Source organism: Phaseolus vulgaris, chromosome 3, assembly GCF_051622355.1.
Source record: "Phaseolus vulgaris cultivar YP4 chromosome 3, ASM5162235v1, whole genome shotgun sequence".
NCBI classification, from domain to species: Eukaryota; Viridiplantae; Streptophyta; class Magnoliopsida; order Fabales; family Fabaceae; genus Phaseolus; species Phaseolus vulgaris.
Genome location: NC_143500.1, coordinates 32,490,348 through 32,508,307, shown reverse-complemented (window position 1 = coordinate 32,508,307; position 17,960 = coordinate 32,490,348).

Sequence of the window (17,960 nt, the reverse complement as noted above, 5' to 3'; positions counted from 1 at the left end):
ATAGATGCCTGACAGAGATGAAGTCCCCGCCCTACAACAAATCATGGAGACGATGAAGACTCTTCAACAAGCTAACGAGGAATGTTGCTGGGAATAGGAGTGTCTACGGGAAGAAGCCTGAACCGAACAAGAGCATCTATGGGAAGAAGCTCGAGAGGAACAAGAGCGCCTACGGGAAGAGACCCGAGTCAATCAAGAGTGTTTCATGGTAGAGGTAGACACTCCTGAAAAAGGATCTACGAGTGTTATGAAAGGGTCGTAAGACCCCGAACAAATGTAAGCATTATTCCATGAAATACACACTACACTCATATTTGTAATGCTCTCACTGATTTGATCATCGGAGTCTTGTCAACAGGTGGGACTCCTCTCATTATAATCTTCAAGAATCTTAAAGCTGCAATCTTGAAAGGTTGACCGGAAAACCACCTTCAGGATACGACCCAGATTTTTTGCCAAAAACATTTGGCGTCCACCATGGGGCAAATAAAATTGATCATGCTAACTACTTGAAACACTTATACACAAACCTCAATAGTCATACGGTATACAGAGATGAAGTCCCCGCCCTACAACAAATCATGGAGACGATGAAGACTCTTTAACAAGCTAACGAGGAATGTCGTTGGGAGTAGGAGTGTCTACGAGAAGAAGCCCGAACTGAACAAGAGAATCTATGGGAAGAAGCCCGAGACGAATAAGAGCGCCTACGGGAAGAGACCCGAGTCACCAAGAGTGACCACCCGAGAGCTACATAAGGAAAACAATTTCAAAGCCATGCAGATAACCTCGGGGGACACTTGGATGACGCCATACGCTCGATACCTGGCGGACAGACTACTCTCCTCCAAGCCCATGGAGGACAAAATTGTCAAGAAGAACGCAAGTCAACATACTTGTTGGACGACCACCTCCTTCGATACAGATATATTCACCCTCTCCTCACTTGCATAAGCGGGGACCAATGTGTGGGAATAATGTCCGAGCTCCGCGAAGGGATCTACGACATTCGCATTGACGGTCAAGCATCTATCCCTAAAGATCATCTGAGCGGGATATTATTGGCTGACATTGAAGGAAAATTGTATACGATACACCAAGAAATGCGAGCAATGCCAGAAACATGCAGGCTGGAGCCATGCACCTCCAGAGGAACTGCATTCTATTTCTAGTCTATGGTCTAATGAAAATCATCCGGCCACGAAACTTTCGACTAAGAAGATAAACGAAATCAAGACTTACTGAAGAGATTGTAAAGTCTTTTTCTTTTTCTTAGCATTATAAAAAATGTATAGAGTAGTTAGGAAGTTTAATGTAAATAGAAAAGAAAGTAGAAGATAGACTCAATTCCTCATATAACACTATTTACACTTTTATTTCCCTATCTAGCGCCATTTTGCTTTTGTTTCCCTATCTAGCACCATTTAAAAAGTAAATAAATAAATAAATTAAAAAAATGTTAATTTTAATTTTGAATGCATTAAAAAATATTTTTAATGTTTAAAATATTTAGAAATATAATTAATAAAGAAATAAGTTTTTACAAAATAAAAATAAAAAGTAATAAATGAAAAAAAATAGTTTATTTTTTTTTAAGAATGAAGAAAATAAAAAATTAAACTTTACAACAACATAAAAGTTGAATCTATAAACAAAAATTATTATTTATTTTTATTATTATTGATGATGTAATCATGTTAATTTAAAGTAAAAAATACGTGATATAATTATATAAAAAAAAGCCAATTAATATTAATTAGTAGTGGACATAGATAATATTGAAATGTTTACCCTAAATGCAAAATCTTAAAAAAAAAAACTAATGCAAATGCTACAGTTAATGCTTAAAAATGAGAAGAAGAAAATGAAAAAAATAAATAAATATAGAAAATAAAAACAACAACAATAAAAATAAAAACAAAACACAGAAATAAAAAAAAATGGCAGAAAAAAAAATAATAACTAAAAACATAAAAGATATAAAATAAAGGCAAAACAAAATAAGATAAAGATAAAATATATAAAATAATAAAATCAAAACCAGATAAAGATAATAGATATAAGACGATACTAAATAAGTATATATTGAACATAAAAAGGAAAATAAATGAGAGATAATCATTTATTTAATATTTTATTGAATGATACATTAAATAGTTTGTGCGAAATGAAACATATTTAATGACGAAAAGTGGACGATCCAGTAATGTTGGGAAGAGTTCTTTTTGTGTGTCCTGGTGTTTAACCATATGAACATTTTTTTTTTCCGATCATGTTGTTATCTTATGTCCCATATCAGTCTTTATTCAACTTGACTTAGACCTCTCTTTTGAGATTTTTTTTTTTATGGGCATAATATTTGACCACTGTATGTAGGTCAACACTCCCCAATATTATCTCTCTGTTCACTACTAATTAGAGTTGAACTTTTTTGATTTTTTTTTTCAATTTTCTTCATAAATTAGAGTTCTTGAGTGTTTTTGTTTTCATTTTTTAGTTCGTAAATTGCTGTTGGATCATTACCAATTTTCTTTGAAGTTAGGTTTAGAAAGCAAATCTAGTGGTGTGAGTAGTAATCCATATATGTTTTTCAAATTTAAAAAAACTCTGATGCATTTTCAGTCACTTTCATTTTCGTGTTGAGATTTTGGCGCGCTGTTTTCTGTTACGATTTTCTTGATTCAGAACAAATTTTGTTTGTGTGATTCCAAGTTCTTGAATCGGTGCGAATTGAAATAGAGAATTGTTGAACGGTGCACTTCCTATTTCGTGAGTTTCCAGTGACCTAAAGTAGTGAACGGAGTTTGCGTTTTTTCCGGCGACCTAAATCGGTGAAACAGTCAGTTTCTGCGTTCTTCATCTTGTTCTTATTTTTTTTGGAGCGATTTTGGAAATCTATGATTGGAATCGGTTTTGTATTGGGTTGTTAAAGCATTGAAGCAAGTAGTTGGTGCGAGTGCGAAACGGAGAAATTTCAGTGATGAAAAATAATAGGCTTGCGGTCTGTTCATCTTGAAACGGTGAAAGCATAATTGATTGGAGAAACGATACGATTAACTTCAGCGTCGGAGAATTAGATTCGTGATTTGTTCTTTGATTTAGCACATTCTCTGAATTGGTTGAGTTTTTCTGATTTTCTTTTGGAGATTCTAGAAATAACATATATATGTGTGGTAGCTAATTTATCATCATCTTGAATCTGTGATTTGAAGCTAATTGGTGCGAAACAATTTTTGTTTGAAGCTGACAGTGTTAAGTCTTAGGCTTTGTTTGGATGAGGGAGTGGAAATGAGGGAGTGGATTTGAGATGATTTGAAGGGAAAGTGTAAAGAAAGTTGGGTGTTTGGATTTTAAGGTAAATAGAGTGGAAAGTGTGAGGAAAGTTTATGAAAGTTTGTGAGTGATGTGATGAGTGTGATTGAAATTATATTTTTTTTAGTTGATAAGAATGTAAGTTTACAAATTTATTTTTATATTTAAAAATTATTAAAAATTAATTGGATTGATTTATTTATAAATTAAATAAATTTATTATTTTAACTTTATTTTTTATAATTAATATAATTATTATATAATTTTTTATTTAAAAAAATATATATTTATTATTATTATTTATATTTATTCTTATAAATAATTAATTATGTTATTTTATAAAAAATATTTTTTTACAGTTTTAATTATATTTTTATATTTAAATTATAATCTTATTTTAAATAAAAATAATAATAATTTTAGTTTAAAATAAAAAAAAAATTAACCTAAACTATAAAGCAACTTTCGTTGCAATTCTCTCCTTCCACGCGAAGAAAGTTTTAATAGGAAATCTCTTTTCGTTTTTCGTGTTTTATATTATTTAATTTTTCGTTTTTCGTTTAAATCAGCTCTTTTTTTTTTCGAAAAACAAACGGAGCCTTAGTAATTGATTAGTGGTGAAGTATAAAGCAGTTTGTGTATTGGAATTTTGAATGGATTGAATTGCAACTAAGGTGTTTGTGAAATAGCTTCAATGAAAAATTGGTGATCAATTGAATTTACGTTTTAGAAATTGGAAGCAAATTTTGAGGCGCTGCTGTTTGAACTGGTGGAAGTTGATTTTTTGAACTGCTCGAATTTGGCCATTATTATGTGCATTTTTCTGGTGTAGCTGTGCAGATTTTGGTGTTACACTGCAGTTTCCAATTTCAATTTGGAGCTATCTGGAATTGGCATTAAAATTAAAACACAACTACTGTAAATGTGCAGTGTTGAATGTGATTGAGGTGAAAATTTTGCGAAACATTGAGACACGCAAGCATATTGGTCCAGCAACCAAGAACGTGAACCAGAAAATTATATGCAGTAGGAGTTCACTGTTTTGATCAATTTTGGTTCAGATTTTTTTTTATTTTCGAAAAAAAATTGAGCAGTGAAGCTTTTGCTTAAAAAGGGTTAGTGCTGAATTAAAATTTGTGTTGGTGCAGTTTTCAATTTGAATTCGGAGTTGTCACGTTGCAGGGCCAATTTGATGAAAACGTGACTTGGCTTGAATATGTATTTGATTGTGGGACCCATCCCGTGATTGAATAATTGGTATCATTGGATGAAATTGTGGCACGTAACAATATGAATTGGTGAGCAATGTTCCTGATTTATTTTAAATTTTTAAAGCATATTTTGGTGGGTTGCAATTGAAAATTGTGGTGCGGGGTCCACCGAGCACGTAAAATTGGGCCAAAACTGTTTTGAACTCTACTTGGGCTGCTCATTTCTAATTGAAGAATTTTAGGTGCAGTAATTTTTGTGCCTTGAGAAATTGAACACAGCAGTAACGGTGCTTGTTTGATTCTATATTCTTAGTCTTTATTTTTGTTTTTTATAATCCAATCTAGAACCATTCCTAGAAATTCATTTGAGTCCCTACTAGAAATTAATTTAAGTGCCTACTTTCTTGATAACTTTTAATTTCTTATTTGTTTTGAATTTTTGGACAATCCATGAGTTTTTCTCATCTCTAATCTTTTGAGTTTAACTTTTTTAATTTTGAGTTTTTCTTGATTTTGAGTATTATTGATCTCTTGAGATGGAAAATGTTGATTAACATTGTTAGGTAGCATATTGGAGAAGAAAAAGTCAAGTTAAGGATGACTACTCTCGAGAGAATCAACAAGTAAAAGTTCAAAAGTAAGAGCTAAACACTAAGAGAAATTTTTAAATTTTGCTTTTTATATTAGATCTCTTGTATTTCTTTCATACTAAATACTAATAGTGAAATTAATAATGTGTGTAGACGGTGACGGTGTCTTAAAGGTCCACAGGTGTCAATGAGTCTCATCTAGGGTTCGTCTTGTTTTTAATTTCATCTTAATACGCTTTGTACTGATACAGTCCGTACGACTGACAGCACGCCTCGAACCCCGTCACTGAGCCGACTGAGGCCATACTACCTATATCCATAAGGTCGACTGACATCATGAGTCCACCTACGCTCAAGCAAGATCAACGAAGCTAACTCATCATTAGGAGCTAGGTAATACAACCTTAGTCACGGTCCAACTCCCTAATCCAGCCCAATAAGGAAAACCCACTAAGGTAATATAAATAGGCATAAAATCCAAGAACTAGGTGCATCATTATCTACAGTGCTCTAGCTACTGAGTGTCAAACCCCTTTGTTGACCTAAGTGTTTGCCTTCTACAGGTACCCTCCATTCGGTGCTCACGAGACGATCAAGAACCGAGGCTAGGAAGGAAAGGAGAGGAACGAGCAAGGAAGGAGGTTGAAGAGTAGCACGATCGACCCAAAGGAAAGAAGAAGACAAGTCCTCTCAATAGTTCTCTATGCCCCATCTTCGAACGAGAACAATTGGCGCCCACCATGGGGTCGAGAGAAACTGTAAAGAAACTCTGGTGGATGGTATCAATGCGTAGTATGGCAAGCGAGAGGATGATTGAAGCCGACCAAACGATGTTGCTACTGTCTCTACAAAGAGAGATAGCCGAGATGAAAAAGCGAAGCGATGAAGCGAACAAGAGGAATGGGTTGGAGATTTAAGCTCTCCACAAGGAAAACGGGGATATGAAGAAGAAGCTGAGGGAGGCTAGGTCGTCCATCGTGTCGACCAACCTTGTCGGCAAGTCATACACCTCCCCTCCCAGAGCAAATGATGAAACCAAAGATAACGCTCCCACTCAGGAGATAAACAGCGAGTCTTGTCGTTGCCCTAAGCAGTCGGTCCGCACGACTGGTATTATGGATTCAATGCCCCGACCTCCTTTCACCAACGCTATTATCGAAGTTCTAATACCGGATGGTGGGAGGGCTTAAATAGGGATCGCTACGACGGCACGACAGATCCGGATGAGCACATGGACGCGTACACAACGCACATGAGCTTGTACACCGCTGATGATGCAGTCATCTGCTGAGTGTTCCCCACATCTCTGAAGGGAAGAGCTCTCAGCTGGTTCACCAAACTCCCTCCCAACTCCACCGAAAGTTGTGCGACGTTGATGTCCAAATTCGAAATGCAGTTAGCCACAAGCCGTTTGCACCATATGACCTTTATTGCCTGGTTGGCATCCGTAAGGAGAAATGATAGTCTCTGAGAACCTTCGTCGACAGGTTCAACAAAGTGGTGATAAGCATTTGGAACCTCGGTCCGGATGTAGCCATGCACCACATGCTGACGACCTTGCGTCAGGGCCGTTTGCCGATAGCCTTTGCATGCAGCCAACCGCCAACTTGGACGAGCTCTGGAAAAGAGTCGCCAAGTACATGCAGTTAGAAAAGTTGAGGGAGTTTCGCAATCAGGCCCGGGCAAAAGCTGTTGGCGAGAAAGGGATGTAAGAGAAAGAGCGTTAGGGAAGGTCGACCAAACGAGGTGACAGGCGCAGAGACAACCGAGGCTGAGGGCCGAACGAGGAAGAATCCTGGACGAGACTCTCAATGTTGAGTTCATCCCTCCACTCGGGAAGGCATCCAACCCAAATAATGTCGATCGAAGGAAATGGTGTCGGTATCACTGAAACAGTGGACATTCTACTGGGGAATGTCAAGCTTTCAAAGACAAGATTGAGGAGCTCATTCAAGTCGGAAATTTGCAAAGATTCATCCAAGGCGGTTGAGGCACGAGACGTTCCCCCTAGATGGATAAGCCCGTGAAGCGTAGAAACCACTGTCCTTCTAGAGCAAGAGACGATTATCGACTCAAGCATCAGAAAAGGAGGGAGGACCCTCCAAAAAGAGAAGACCCACCAAAGGAGAACAGAAGAGGAGACCGAGAGGTTATCAACACCATCGCCGGTAGGTTTACCCGTGGAGGAAGCTCCAACAACGCAAGGAAGAAGCACCTCAGAACAACACATCAGGTGAACACTGTATCATGTTGACCGAGGATGCCACCAATCGCCTCGGGACAAGGGCAGACGAAATTCCTCCTAATAAGCACAACACCAGAAAAACAATCGATTGTTTTGCAGAAACAATCGGTTGTTTATACCAATTCACAAATATAAAACTGAAATTAAAGAGTTAAAGGATAGAGAGAATGCACACAGAGGTTTATACTGGTTCACTCTAAACCCAAAGCTACATCCAGTCTTCCCAAAAACCACTGGGGAATCTACTAAGCAATCAACCCTAGATTACTTACAACACAACCAAAGAAATGACCTTGATCCCCTCAAGACACACACTCCCTTTGGTCAAGCACAACAACACTAAGAATGTTGATATTGATCCCCTCAAGAACACACAACACTTCTCAGCAAACACACAAGGTTTCTTTCAAAGATACAAAGGATTACACTTGTTACAGAACAAATCTGAAATCAATACAAGATGAAAAATCCTATCTCACACTCTTTGATCAAAAGCAATCTCTAAGCAATTCTCAATTTTCAAAAACTCAATCTATGTTTCCGTATATAATCAAAGTTGTTGTGTGTTACAAAAATCTTAACAAACTATTCATTGCATTTAAAGATTGGTCAAAACATTAAAAACTGGAGCGTAAACAGTTAGAAAAACATTTAATGCTCAGTCAAAGCACAAAATAGTTTTCTGTTATGGTCCCAAAACAAACAATCGGTTGTTTCCACGATTCAATCGGTTGTTTTGGTTTTGACAGCAAGTCAACCATTGAAAACAATTTTCAACCTTTCTAAAAACACCTAAGTATAAAACAATCGGTTGTTTCGACAAAACAACAGGTTGTTTTTCACTTAGCTTGAAAAACACTTTTCTTTTAAAAGGATTGAAAATGCTTATGCTTTGGATTCAATCAAGAGTGGATTATACATAAAGTCTACCCCAGATCCTATCTAAAAGACAACTCAACAACAACAAGCACAACTAGCCTTTCATCATCCTTCAAAGGGTTTGGATTCTTCAAAACTTGAACACACTTGGTTCAACAGTTTAATGTAAATAGAAAAGAAAGTAGAGTGTAAAATAGTAAAAGAGGGGTGCAAATAGAAATATAGGCAACGAAGGCATGAAACTCCACATGTCTTCTCCTTAATGGAGAGGATTTGCACCAATAAGGTGGTGACACTTGTCACACTTTCATTTGAGAGGTTTTGATAGACTTTCTCCTATAAAAAGGAGTCTCTTGTACATGATTTTTAACTTTGATTTGAGTAATGAAATGTTGTCCAATTGAAACTTTTACCTGTTCAAAGTTCTCTCTAGAACATGAAAGCATAAAATTTAATTAAGACCCATCTACTATTTTCCCATCAATCACAACCTTGCATGGATTTATCTCTGATAGGTCCACCTAAATGACAACTTGCTCCTTAACAACCTCAAAACCAATGATGTACGAGCTCGCCACATCATCTTCTAAAGCACCAATGGTCTTTGAGAGATAAACCTCTTTTTTAGCTGAGCCCTCCTTCAAGTCGCTTATGTATTTCTCCAACTGTTTGACTTGGTTGTACAAATCTTCTTTCTCTTTAGCCCATCGGGTTGACTTTGAACGAAGGCGATCGACCTCAACATTCTCGACCTAAAGTCGACTCACTTGCTTTTGGAGATCGACACTTTGGTGAGCCTTTCTGTCTTTTGCCTTCTTCCTCTCTTTCGCATTTACGTTGACCAAGCATACTAATGTAGTGACTTTGCCAAGTAGGCTTTTCGCGTCGCTGCAGAGGCAATCATCATCAAACTCCTTCATACGAGTCACGTCATCCTTCAACAGGTAGAACGACTTGTCATGAGCTGAAAAGTCGAAGCTCGGGTCCCATAAACTTTCTTTCCCCCTCGAGCTGTCGACTACATATACTTGAACGGTCAGAACCTCTAAATCAAGAGACCAACCATCTGAGTTGGAGTCACGGAGGGGATTAAAACCTTCATCCTTTTCCTTTTGGCGACCAAAATTGAGGCACTGTGCTCGTCCTGATCGGACTGAATTCGTACATTGTCAAGTGTGGTATCGCCGACCACTATGGCTATTTTGTTCGCCATCATGTGTTTGATTCGATCAACGAACTGGACCTTACTGACTGAGGAGAGCATTTTCTCTACAAAAAAAAAAATGAAACAAAATACAAAATACAAAGTGTTTAAAGACAAAGTCAATAAAGTTTTAAAAGAAAAAAATTGTGATATACCAATATAAGCTTTAAGAGAACCCAGACGGTACTCTCTAGTCAAGATTGTCGACGTGTCAAACACGATCTTGAGGTTTTCCAAAAAGTCACACATCCTCGCTCCCTTGGGTTGATGAAGACCTAGGAGAGAGTGCGCCTACTGACCAAGCCCAAGCTCCTAGGAGGATGACTAGGAGCATGCCTCGAGACACAAGGCTAGGTTAGGATTCTCCAGCCACTACCTCAGCACCTAGTTTGCCCAGAGGATCACGAGGAGTAGAGCACAAGCCTTGGGTGTTGAGCATCAGTTGGTGTCTTTGTTTTTAATTTCAGTAGAATAGGGTGCCTTTAGCATAACGGGGGAGTGTGCTTATCACATGGCATTTTAGGGTATGATTTTGACCTAGTTTCTAGAACATTTAGTTTATAGGTGCGACATTGACTTAGTCAATGACATAACTGCACCTCTATGTGGTCATTCTCATCCTATCCTTCATTATTGTTCTCGAAGGCTACTTCACCTATAAATAAGATGTCTACCTTATTGTATTTCACATGTTATTTTGGAATAGAAAAATTACTTTGCACAAATCTTTTGAGGTGTTTGTGAGGTTTGAATTCTCTTGGCTAGGTCTTATCTTGAGTAGTGTGAGACTCTCAAGTGGCAACCCTTTACTCATCTTGGTGGCTACCACACCCCAAGTGGTGTGAACCATTCTCACCACCACTCCATAAGCTTCTCTTCCTTCACTCTTTTCAATTAATTTCCATTTCCATCTTTTATACATGTCTTTATCTTGAATTCTTGCTCTTGGTTTTGCCTTTGTTATATGCTTATGGTTCATCATTTGGTTCAGCCATGTCCACCATTGATGTTTACCTCATTGTCATTTTATTTCTACATTGCATTCCATCTATAACTTTATATTGATTTTTCATCTTTGCCTTTGTGAAGTGAACCTTCACACTTACTTAACCATTTGGTTAAGTTCGTGTTCAGTGGGAATCTTCCTTAGGTTTCACCATTACATTGCTAAAATCCCAACTCTAAGTAAAGTGTCACCCTAAAATGGAACCATCTAAAAATCTACTCACATCATGTGGTTATCAGAGCTTAGGTTCTTGAGCTTATTTTGTTTTGAGTTGATTTGGCACTTTACTCTTCTTGCACCTTTAATTGCTTGTCTTTACATTCAAACACCTTTAAATTCTTGCCTTTACATTCAAGCACATTTAATTTTAGCCCTTTACTTTCTTGCTTTTCAATTCGACATTTATCTTGTCAATAACTTTGTTTTCACTTTTGGATGATAAATTGTGTCTTCTTTTGTTCTCGCCTCTTTTGCTTTGAGTCATATGTTCTTTAGTATTCTAGGAGTCCTTATATTTTGCTTCTACATACTTTGCTTTTAATTGTGAAAGTTTAAAAGTAAATAGAAACTTGTTTTAGTATAAGTAGATTTAAGTTTCAAACAAAAGATTTCAAGTGATCAATTAATTTGAATCCCCAATTTTTTTGTGATAATTGGATGTCTATGAAAATATGCATGATCAAAACTATGGACATTTCATTTCCATAATCCAAAAACAAGTATAAAACAAAAGTAAGAGAAGTTGTGCAAGATTTTTGGTTCCAATCTTTTCAAAGAGAAACATTTCAAAATAGTGAGTTCATTTTGATTGGCAAATTGATTTCAACATTGTGGAATTTTTATCCTTTTGCCTTAACAATTTCTAAAGAAAGGAAAATTCCATTGTTAAAAGTTTTAGTAAGTATCTTAGAGTCTTTTTGTGTGCCTTTTCTTGCTTGTCTTTCTTTAAAAGTTTTGTCATACATCTTTTCTTAATCTTGTTTAGCTTTCTTGTTTTGAGCTTTTCTTGTTTGTCTTTTAAAATTTCCTTAAGTTTTGTTGTGGTCCTATTGAGATCAAGTGATAAGGGCTTTGTCCTTTTTCATTTGAGAGATTTCAATACCAAGTGAGATCTTTGTTGAGAGGAAAATTTCTTTTGAGTGCTTTGTGTATTCTCCTCTTTGTTTAACACAAGAGTAACGCAAGATTGGGGGAGAGTGATCTAACTTTTCATTGACTAATTGTTTGTTCACTTGTGCATTTTATGGCTCTTCCTTCTTCAGGGGAATCGTCTAAACCTCACTTTCCCCAAAAGGTTTTCCTTATGGGAGAGTTGGCGGCGACAAAACGGTCCTTAGCCCAAAAGGAGGAAGAAATGAGGCAATTGGATGATAGACTTCAAAGGCTTGAATAATCTCATAAAAGACAACCAAGAGGAAGGAGGTTAGAGCCAAGGAGAGCTTCAAGGAGCTATAATCAATACGGCAACCATGAGGATGATGAAGATTGGAGAATGGATGAATTTGGTGAAAGGCGCCAACATCAACACCATCCTTCAAAAAAATATTTTCCTTATGTAAAACTTCCTAGTTTTAGTGGGAAAAGTAACCCTAACATTTACTTAGGATGGGAGTCTAAGGTAGAGCAAATCTTTAATGTACATGACGTCCAAGAGGACCAAAAGGTAAAACTAGCCTCCTTAGAATTCTTAGACTATGCCTTGGAGTGGTGGCATAAGACTATAGTGGACATTAGGCTAAACAAGAGGTCATTTGTAGTCTCTTGGTATGATTTGAAAGAATGTATGTGCGCGAGGTTTGTTCCTCCTCACTACAGGAAGGAACTCTTGTTGAAGCTTCAACGGCTTGAACAAGGACCTAGTAATGTAGATGAGTACTTTAAAGAGCTTGCAACAATTTTAACTAAAATTGACATGCATGAAAGTGAGGAGTCCAAAATTGCTAGATTTGTAAGTGGATTAAGAAGGGAAATCCAAGATGTGGTAGAACTTTATGAGTATTCATCATTGGAAAAATTAGTTCACCTTGTCATCAAGGTTGAATCTCAACTTTCAAAGAAAACTCATTTAAAAAACTCTCATAATGATAACTACTACCAATAATCTTGGAAAAACAAAAACAAATCTTCTTTAAAAACTTTTCCTTCAAATTTTGTGAAAGATTACACTTACAATCCTAGAAATTCTAAACCTTCCACTTCTACACCTAAGTCACCCACCAAAACCTCAAGTAAAAAGTGTTTTAAATGTCTAGGTTTTGGGCATATTACATCTAATTGTCCTTCTAAAAGAAACATGATGGTTAAGGAAGGGGTTGTTATGAGTGATCATATCTCACAAAGGTCTAGGTCCCCTACCTCTTCTAGATCCCTAAGTGAGGAAGAAATTGAAATTCCATGTGAAGGAGACTTATTAGTAGTGAGGCGCATGCTAGGCCAAGTTTTAAAGCCTTTTGATGAAAGTCAAAGGGAAAACATTTTCCACACTAGGTGCCTCATTAATGATAAGTTATGTTCTTTGATTGTGGATGGGGGTAGTTGTGCAAATGTGGCAAGCACAAGAGTGGTAGAAAAACTTGGGTTACCTACCATCTCTCAAGCAAAGCCCTACAAATTTCAATAGTTAAGTGAAGAGGGGGAAATAATAGTAAACAAGCAAGTCCTCATAGCCTTTTCTATTGGTAAATATAAGGATGAGGTCTTGTGTGATGTTGTCCATATGGAAGCTACACATATTTTCTTTGGTAGGCCATGACAATATGATAGGAAAACCCTACATGATGGCCTTACCAACAAAATCTCTTTCACCTTCCATGGACATAAGATCACACTAAAATCTCTCTCACCAAAAGAAGTCCATGAGGACTAACTTTAAAATGAAAGAAAAAAGATAAAAAGAAAAAGAAAAAAAGACTTCTAAGAGAAGCCTTCTCATCTCATCAAAAAAGGTAAAAAAGGTAATGCTTTCACAAAAGTCTATTTTCATAGCTTTTCCAAAGAAAACCCTTAGGAGTGAGTCAGCGGTAGATAGTCCTAAGTGCTTGGAAAATTTGGTAAAAGAGTTTGAAGATGTGTTTCAAGATCCCTCTAAAGGACTACCTCCTCTAAGGGGAATTGAGCACCAACTAGACTTCATACCTGGGGCTTCTTTACCAAATATGGTAGCATATAGGACCAATCCAATTGAGGCCAAAGAAATTCAACAACAAGTGGAAGATTTAATAGCTAAGGGGTGGGTGCAAGATAGCATGAGTCCTTGTGCTATGCTTGTGATTCTTGTCCCTAAAAGGGATGGGAGTTGGAGGATGTGTACGAATTGTCGAGCTATAAACAACATCACCATTAAGTATAGACATCTCATTCCTAGATTAGATGACGTGTTGGATGAGTTACATGGGTCTCAAATATTTACCAAAATTGATCTTAAGAGTGCTTATAACCAAATCCGGATTAAACTGGGAGATGAATGGAAAATCGCCTTTAAGACCAAGTTTGGTTTATATGAGTGGTTAGTCATGCCCTTTGGTTTAACTTGATGGATTTGTGTCTTCTTCTTTGCGGTTTTTGAGTGAATTTGCGGAAGCTCCATGGATTGATGGTGGAACAAGGCTCTCCTAAGAGTTGTGATAGCCTTGGAGGTGCATGAGAAGTAGGAAAAGTAGGAGTGGTTCGGCCAACTCCCTTTGTAGGTGAAAGTTTGAAGATTAAAAGCCTATTTCTAAGAGAGTTTAGGCAAGGAGTGAGAATGACACAATTTTGACAGCATTTCACTATTCAATTAATCTTATGAATACATGACCCAAAACACTCCTTATATAGGACTTTGGAGGTCGGACTTGATAAGAGAAAATGAGGGAAAATTCAAAGTGATGGCACATGTGAGAAGTGGCACCTAAATGGAGGTAGGTTCTAGAATCCTTCCTTGTGTGGTTGGTCTAGAACTTACGCCCATTAGGTCTAGCTAATTGGAGCTGACCTTAGTTTAATTAGAAATGGGTATTTCTAATTAAACTTAGGTTTAGCCTTCTAAGTACCACTTTGCATGTTTCATCACAATTACAAAAAGATTTAAACTATGCTACTTGACAAAAAGTAAAAAGGTATTACACACTAGAGTTTATGACATGTAAAATGTGTCCTCTTGACCCTCTTTGACTATGACTCTAATGGTTGCCTCAATGTAGCATTTTGGTGGCCTCTCAAAGGGTTGGCGATGGGGCCTCTTCCATCATCCCCTCCCTCTTGAAAATGATTTGTCCTCAAATCCAAGGCTTCATCCTTGTCAAAAGTAGGTGGATGTATATGGCTGGATGGTGTCCATCATCTCCTCCTTCTTGAGAAAATCTATCCTCATATCCACAGTGTCGATCTCGGATAGCAGCCTCTTGCTTTGACAACTAAGCTCGTCCTCCCGGATCAAACGTCCATTTATGAGAATCTTCAAACAAAGCAAATGAGTTAGTTGAAGCAATTGTATAAAAATCAATTTTATGAAGTTGCCATTCTTTTTGTTTTTCTATTGTTTTGGGCAACCTTTTACAATATTTCTCTTTTGATTGTTGTATTTGTTCTTTAATCCTCTTATGTATTTTAACATATTCGGATTTTGTTACTTTTTCCTTAGGCACAAATCTTTGTGGATTAGGAAATGGTAACAAATCAAAAGGAAAAAGAGGATTAAGTCCACATACAACTTCAAATGTAGAAATATTGGTAGTCTTGTGGACTACTCTATTGTATGCATGCTCATCTCTAGAGTTGTGTTTGCCTTTTATGATTACTCTAGGCATAGTAGAAAGAGTTATGTTTTCAATTTTATTTTGACCATTCTTTTGAGGATGATAAGAATTTGAAGAGTACAACTTAGTTCCAAGTTTTTTCTAAAAGTATCCTCAACAAATGATTTTCAAATTTTGGAGCTCTTTTCAATACTATGCTTGGAGATAAATTATGAAGTCCTATTATTTCTCTAGAGAAGAGCTTATCCATAAAAATGGAATCAATACCTTTTGTTGTCCAAGGAAGCTCTAATATAAAATTTAGGCTTATATCTTCCCATGGAACATTTGCAAAAGGTGAAAGAGTATATAGTTCATGAGACATTGCCTTAGTTTTAGTTTTAAAACAAGAAATGCATCTAGGAAATGTCTTTGAACATCGTTTCTCATGGGTGACCAAAAGAATTTTCCTTTTAAAAACTCTAGAGTTTTATCAACTCTAATTTGGCCCATGAGTTCTCCTTCATGAAGAATTTCTCTTTTATGTGTGAAGGTAGTCTCGTTGATACAACCATTGTTCATGAAAATTTTAATTCTTTGCAATGGTTGTCTCAATAAGACATGACAAGTTTCTTTAGGCAGTACCTCACATAAAAATTTATCTTTGTAGATGCCTATAGATAACTTGACCTTCACTTGGTGATATCTTAGCACATATGTAAAATAATCTACTACATTTTTATCTATGCAAGCCTCTTTTAAGGATTCTTCTTTTGCTATGCTTGCAAGTGTTCCTTTACAAAAGGTAAGGCTAGGTTGTTCAACAAGAAACATATTTTCAAAGGTATTTCTAATTCTTTTGTCTTGTTGAATGACCTTGTGGGAAGGAACACTCTTCTCCCACGCTTTTTGTTCCCTAAGAGTCCTCTCTTTTTCTATTTTGATTTTTCTTTTCTCTTCATCCCTCTTTTGTTTCATTTGTATTTTATCTCTTACCGCTTGAGAATGTGATAAAGGATTAAGTACAAACTTCTTTTTCTTGTGGGTGAAGGTAATCTCATTGGTTAGACCATTGTGCAAGGTTTTCTTATCAAATTGTCATGGTCTACCCAATAAAATGTGGCAAGCTTCCATAGGTACTACATCACATAAAACATTGTCTTGGTAGTTACCTATAGAAAACTCGACTTTCACTTGTTTATCTACAATTAGCTTCCCATCTTCATTTATCCATTGAAGCTTGTAAGGTTTAGGATGAGGGACTACTTGTAGATTTAACTTTTCAACCAACCTAGTGCTACAACAATTGCAACATGAACCACTATCCACAATGAGAGAACATATGTTTTCTAAAACTTTGCATCTTGTGTGAAAGATGTTCTCTCTTTGTGTTTCCATGGTTACACTAGTTTGGTTGTTGAGGGTTCTTCTAATCATCAATAATTCCCCCTCTAAAGGATACACTCTTCCTTCATCTCCCCCTTTTTCTTTCTCACTAGGTTCGTCATCATCACTAGTGTATTCATCTATTCCTTTTAAAAACAAGGTTCTTTGGTTGGGACATTGAGCTTGCACATGTCCTCTTCCAAAGCATTTAACATCCCTAGTGTGAATGGGTGGAGTGAGCATATCTTTACCTAAGGGTTTAGGAGTCTCTTTTGGTGTTTCCTTAGATGTACTCTCGTCCCTTTTAATTTCTCTTTTTGGATAAGAGTTGGAGTATGAACCTTCCTTATGACTTGAACTTTTCCTTAAATTTTGTTGTTCAACTTTGATACAAAGTTGAACCAAGTTATTCAAGTCTTGATAAGGTAGAAGTTCAACCCTATCTCTTATCTCAAGATTTAGCCCACTTAAGAATCTAGCTATGGTGGTGGACTCATTCTCCCTAATGAAGGCTCTCATCATATAAAACTCCATCTTTTGCCTATACTCCTCTACACTCATTATTCTTTGTTGGAGTCTTTGGAGCTTGTCCATCAACTCCCTATTATAGTAGGAGGGTATATGGCGGCGCCTTAGGGCTCCCCTAAGGTCATTCCAATACTCTATGGGAGACTCCCTATGAAGACGCATATCTCTTTCTAGAGATGTCCACCAATACATAGCGTTTCCTTGAAAACTAAGAGTAGCCAGGGGTACTTTTCTTTCTTTCTTCACTCACTCTGGCAAACAAATAATTGTTCTACCTTCATTTCCCAATCTAAATATACTTCTACATTTTCTTTTCCATGGAAATGGGGTAGGTCTACCCTAACCTCTCTTGGGATCTCTTGTTCTCTTCTATCTCTTCTATTTCTCCTAGGAGGTGGTTGATAATACTCATTTATCCTAAGGCTTTCCTCCCCAAGAGAATCATGATCTTTAGAGCTAGATGCATGAGAACATATTTTTTATTTTATTTTTGAGAAATCTCATCCTTTTCTTTAGCCAATCTCAACTCTTTGATTTGGGCCTCATGCTCCAATTGTCTATACGAGAGTGATTGAAAGTCCTTGGCTAATTGTTTTATAAGAGATTTGATGGACTTTATATCACTTTCATTAGATTTTGAAGAGTGAGAAGACATGGCTAAAGATTTGTGTTTAAAAGTATTTTACTTCAAGAAAGAAGAGGAAAGTAGTGAAGGTAGCTTTCCAGGAAAGAGAGGTGATTCACTATGACTTCTTAAGTACCAAGTCTTTCCTTGCCAAAAACTATCCCTCAAAAACTTCACACAATTCTTTTTCTAAGTAAATTACTTAGACCACAATGAGGAATGAAAAGGCAAGTTTTATGCAAAAGAAAACAATGCAAAA